The following is a 6312-nucleotide window of genomic DNA, read 5'->3' on the forward strand; positions in this document are numbered from 1 at the left end:
CCTGAGAAAGAGCTGCATGTTGACTGATATCCATGCCCGTACTGGTGACCAGCTAAAAGAAAGAGGAATATGAATATTTCATCACCAGGCAGAGCATGTGCTATTATTTTTGGTCTAATCCTGTTCTTATATAGTAACATCCAGTGATGGAAAGGACATCATTGTGTGTGTGTGTGTGTGTCTGACATAACATTTGCATTTCATAATAATAAAAGTGGAGGCAGTGGAGATGGCAGTGTATGAATCTGGCAGACATTTTATAGCAGTTGAATTTTCCATGCATTATTTTCACATTTCAGACACTGAATTAGATTAAATAATGTTATAATAGGACGCAGCAGTGGAAAGAGGTTTTCATTGAGTGATACTGTTATTCTTTTAAAAAATGAAACACTGACTGTAGATAGCATTTTTAAAAGATGAATTATCCATCTAAAAAATAACAGCAGGTTTAACATGGGGCCAGGTAAGCAGGATTAAAATATATGTAATTTTATTTACACATTCCTCAAAATGTATAGAACCATCTCTCCCTTGTGAGGGTGACATCACTTGGTTGGTTGGTGTGGAAGTCAGACAGTAGCTGGGATAAACTAACTAGCAGTGACAGCTTTGACTATGACTACCAAGCTAAAAGTGACACAAGCGAGGTCACGTTAAGTATCGCAGTTAAGTGTAGCGATGAAGTCAACACCCCAGTTAAAGACTGTGATGCTTTGACAGATTAAGACCACATACTCAAAGATCCAGATTCTGATCATCCTGGCTCCACTGACCCATTCTCTGCACCTCTGCTAAATGCTAACTAGCTGACTGAGGGGAACACTGTGTACTAGGTGTTCAGGACTTGATGATAGAAGAGTGTGCTGCAGACCAGTTTTCTTACAGGTGTACCGCTGCTAAATGCTAACAGCTGATTGAGTTTGAAAACAATTACCTACCTAATCCCAGCTAATGGGAAATGTAAAAATGTGTTTATTTTTTCCTGCTTCACTGACAGTATTAAACCTGTCATTATTTTTCACAGGGATAGTCCATCTTTTAAATTATGCTAACGGCAGCCAGCGTTTTATTTCCTCTTTAAAATATTTATGCATCATTCGTCACCTCCCACAACTGCAAAGGCGTGGAAGGAAACAAGGAAGCATGCAATCAGGCAGCTTATGTTTTTTGGAATGGGAAATACTATTTCATTTTCACTGTGACTGCGCCTTTAGATTTGATTTGCCTCTGCTGGCAAGCTTGATTAGCTGAATAGGAATGGAAGTGCATAAAGAGAACTGGAGCCAGAAAATGGCTCTGACAGAAAGCTTGAATAATTTCCTATAATAAGGAATATAGAGAAGCAGATATCATTACTGTGTTGAAGGATACCGAAAGAGAAACTCATTTATTTTGTGTGATTTATTAGTATTTCTTAGAAATCTCTCCTTCAGTTGTCCATTATGCCAGGACAGCATGCATGCTTGCATTATTGAAAATAGCATGCTGACATAGTTCCCTGCTATTCTCCATCATCACCAGATGGCTGACACAGATCTTCACTTTGAAAATCACATCTCGCCAGTGAATGTGAAGAAAGTGTTTGTCCTCTCTCTCTCTCCCCCGCTATGCTTTCATCGTCGCTGCCTTCTGTTTTCTCGCACCAAACGCTTGGCACCGAAGCGACAGGCTATTAAATAAATTAGGTTTCCTTCAGTGGGCCAGACATAGACAGGTGCAAAATGAGAGACCTATTACATGACCTGCTTTAGTGTTTTGTTTTCCGGCTTAACTCTACCCCTCCTTGGGGCTAACTTAGGGCACCCCATGGGTGTCAGTTTCGCTCCACAAAATGGTGAGCTCGTATCATTTGGAGGCATGTAAAGCTCACAGTTACTGTCAGGTCACCGCCTGCCTCCAGCTTTGACAAGCTCCTTCACTTTCACCTCTCATAACTGTATCTATCCTGTCAGTCATTCAACAGCTGTCCTCCACAAGTTTTACTTCCTCTACCATTACCCTGCACATGCTCAGTCTTTGGACCCTTCTGTCACTTCAGTCTGCACAACCTGTTAGTAAAGCAGGTATGTTCTTCCCTCCTGGTGCATCACAGAAAGGTACTGAGTGGAACACAACCATGAGAGGCGTGCAGAAAGGACTCTGCTGCTATGGTGCATCTCCCTAGCAACATTTTTTTTCCTTTGGCAGTTAGCAAGAAGACACTGCACTCTTTTTTGTGCATGGATAAACAAATGGAAACTTTGCTTAATGGCTCTCAGGAGTACAGCTTGATGTCTCCAGTGGCTTGTTATATTCTGCCTTCTACTTCCTGTTCGTCAGGGTCCATTAGCAGTCCAGTCACTGAACTGCTGTTGGAAGGGAAGACACTGAGCAGAGCACATTAAAAGCACACATTTACAAATATCTGCCAGACAACTGTAAGATAGAAGTAAGGAACAATCAAAATCACAAACTAAAGCATCTGTGTCCTGCTAGGTAAATGTTACAATAAGAGCAGTGTTTATTAGTGATTTTCTATTGTGGATTATTATACAGAGGGAATAGAAAGAAAAATACAGAGGCCACATTGAGCATACAGAACAACAAAATATCATTTGTTCCCATGATTTGATTAGTTTAATGGTCACACTCGCTGATGAGATAAAGGTGTACAGGTACAGAGAGCCTGACTATCTCTGTGAAGAATGGTGAACGCCATGTCGTCTTCAATAGGTAGGTAGGAATCAATAGGTCATAACCATATATACTATATGCATATATACATAGTACTGTAGCATAACTAACAGAGGGAGAGTGGTTTCACTCCTGAATCCCAATGGTATAGTGCACAAGATAGTCTGGAGCATTTTAGTCCACTTAGGGACAGAGTCATTAGAGAGACTTTAGCTGTCAGTCGCTATAGATGTGAGAAATAGATGCTGTGAGACCATAGCCAAACTCTACTGGTGTCATCAAAGTATATTTGTGGGTTGGAACTTCTTGCAGACCAAAAAAATCATCTAAAAATAAAAAAGAACACAACAACACAAAAAACAAAAAATCAATGTCTATAAAGAACACTGATCCACATGAGAATCAAACTACTTGGACGAAAGTCCATAAAGATGATCTACTCCACCATCCTCTCCTCTCATTTAACAGCTACTTCTGCACCATCCTGCATGATAAAAAGTGACACTAAAGGTGCACCTGCTGCACTGTAATTTGATGCAGAGGTGTACTGTGACCTAGCATTTGTATGACAAAAAAGAGAACGTGTTGACAGGAGATGGATGAATTTGTTAGCACTACAACGTACTGAATATTTTTCTAGTTTTTTTTGAGCTTCTAGTCTCTTTTTGGTTTTGCACCTTAGATGGTCACTGGTCATACCACACCTGTATCATGTTCACAGATAAGCTTGTCACAGACACAGACAGGCTTTATTTACATCAATGGTGTCTGTCAGTGGTCAGTTTAACAATGTTTAGGACAAAATACTGTTTTTAGTATCACTAACTGTCTAGCATGAACTCAAGTTTGGGGTATGTGATGGGAAGCAGGGTGCATTTTGGTTATTGATTCAGACTGTTGGATACACACACTAACTCAGCTGTTCCAATGAATATGATAATGGACATAAACCCTGATAGCACTTCATCAGCATTATAAAGATTTATTCATGTACCGCAGACCACAGTGACACGAAAAAACACTGCCGCCTCAAAATGCCACTGTGTTGATTGACTTGAATTAAATGGGCGCTCTTGGAACTGGTCAGGGCAAATTAGGAGGTTCATGCTTTGTTTGGGCTCTCGAGGGCCACTAATGAATAACACGTCCACTCATTACGGAAAGCCAATGCTTTTAAGAGTACCATGGCGTGGGGCTACAAATAAATTAAAGGACTTCAAAAGTTACTCAGCGCCACTGTATTATGTGTCCAAAGCCATTACTGGCAATCTAGGCTAAAATCCTTCACATGACCTTGTTAGAGAAGGGTACCGTTACTCTTTATTAGCTGTTTATTGCAACTCAGTAAGCAATTTTGCTGGCTAATGACTACAATGATCAGGAAGAGCAGTTCAATGGTGAAAAATAGGTAGTGGAGTTACTTGTCTTATGCAATGTGACCCTGAGGCCTTGGCAGGCACAGTCACCTTTCAGAGGTGTTTCCAATAGTTTACTGGCTGGTTAGCAAGAATGATTTAGTGGTCGGATAAACTACTGCGGGAGAAATGGAGCAGGAGACTGACAGGCGGATTGGTGCAGCTTCTGAAGTAATGCGGTCGCTGTACCGATCTGTCGTGGCAAAGATTTACCGATCAATCTACATTCCTATTCTCACCTATGGTCATGAGCTCTGGGTGGTGACCAAAAGAATGAGATCGTGAATACTAGCAGCCGAAATGAGTTTCCTTCGAAGGGTGGCTGGGCGCTCCCTTAGAGATAGGGTGAGGAGCTCGGTCACCCGAGAGGAGCTCGGAGTAGAGCCGCTGCTCCTTGAGAGGAGTCAGCTGAGGTCTGTTTCGAATGCCTCCTGGACGCCTCCCTGGGGAGGTGTTCCGGGCATGTCCCACTAGGAGGAGACCCCGGGGGAGACCCAGGACATGGTGGAGAGACTATGTCTCTAGGCTGGCCTGGGAACGCCTTGGGATTCCCTCGGAGGAGCTAAAAGAAGAAGTGAGAGGGAAGTCTGGGCGTCTCTGCTTAGACTGCTGCCCTGCAACCTGGCCCCAGATAAGCGGTTGAAGATGGATGGATGGATGGATAAAATACTGCATATTTGACAAAATAAATAGTCACTATATCAGAATCAGAATCAGAATCAGAAATACTTTATTGATCCCAGGGGGAAATTGCTTTCGTTCCAGGTGCTCCGTGTGTACTCAAAAAAGACAGAAATACAAATAAGGTAAAGTAGTCAGCATAAAAAATATAAAATAAAACCTAATAAATTCTAAACATTAATATACATTCAAGTCAAATCAAACAACAGTGTGTGTGAGAGTGTTTTAATTTATCAGGGCTAATAAATTACAGCAGTGAACAGTGAAGAGGCATCTTTAATGGCTAATGATTAGTGACTTTATTGGATGACACTGTTGCTTAATTTCTGTTGTGTTACATTATTTTGCAGGATCAGGATCATCAAGCTTCCATGATAGTGTCTTTATTCATAGAGTCTTGGGCTGTCATTGAGTTTGGTATTTTTTGATCCTTTAAGATACATACAGTAACAAAAGACTGTATTCAACCGCAGTGTTCCAAAGTGCCTTGCATTGACCCTTTTCACAGAGCTGCCATTAAAATGTTAAAGATCATTTTCCATGATCTTTGAGGAGGACTTGTGAATTAAGTCTCTTGTCGGGGATTATCACTAAGTGATTTTGCCTTTGGATAAGGATAAACACAAAAAGGTCAGAATAGACACAGAGTCCTTGTGTGTCTCCCGAGTGGACAGGGACTGCTGGAACACCTTGGGGCCATTTCTTCGTGCGTCCTGCCCTGGTCATCTATCACGGCCCGGATCAGATGGCCCCTGCATTGGCAGTGAGAGGGGTAGCAGTTCAGCTTGTCAGCGGTTCTGCAGACCACATCCCCTGATAGTGCTGTCCTGGTAAATGATATCCAGCTGTCACTGTATGGGCACCCGAAAAGACTTACACTCTAACTCTTGTAACAGAAAGCACTTCTTGTAAAATCCAGCACAGCCTTGTTGCTCATTCTGACAACTTTTATAGCAGCCCAGGAGAATAATTCCAACAGACACACAGGGTCCTCTTCCCAGATAATATATGCAAAGTAATGCTGGACAGTGCACACGCCCTAGCAAATAAACAAGCCTTATTAATTGACATCATCTTTGTGCTAACAACATAAAAACGGATGAGGAAGTTCAGTAAAGTCTGCATGTACAAAACAAATAAAAAAAGTGAAGTGGGCCTGTTGATCAGCATAATAAAATTGCTAAATCAAACAATGTTGTTTTAAAATAAATAAATAAATAGCAGAACATTTGCAAAATGAATAAAAGACGTGTGTCAAAGCCTTGACAAATAAGGCGCTACTGCAATACTCTAAACTACCATTATGCTTCCAATGCATTTGTCATGTTGGGGTGATTGACTGGTGTGTTTTAGTTTAATTAAAGTACACTTCACAGTGGCCTTTGTAAAAGCCCAGAGAAAACACTACAAACCGATGGGATCATGTAAGGAGACTTCAACTAAACTAAAAACAGGATGAATGTATTCACGGTTTGTGCTGTCAAAGACTTACAATGCATATTGTGTCTAATATTAAAAGTCAAATTTGGTGACTTGCTGT

Source organism: Parambassis ranga, chromosome 13, assembly GCF_900634625.1.
Source record: "Parambassis ranga chromosome 13, fParRan2.1, whole genome shotgun sequence".
Taxonomy (NCBI): Eukaryota; Metazoa; Chordata; class Actinopteri; family Ambassidae; genus Parambassis; species Parambassis ranga.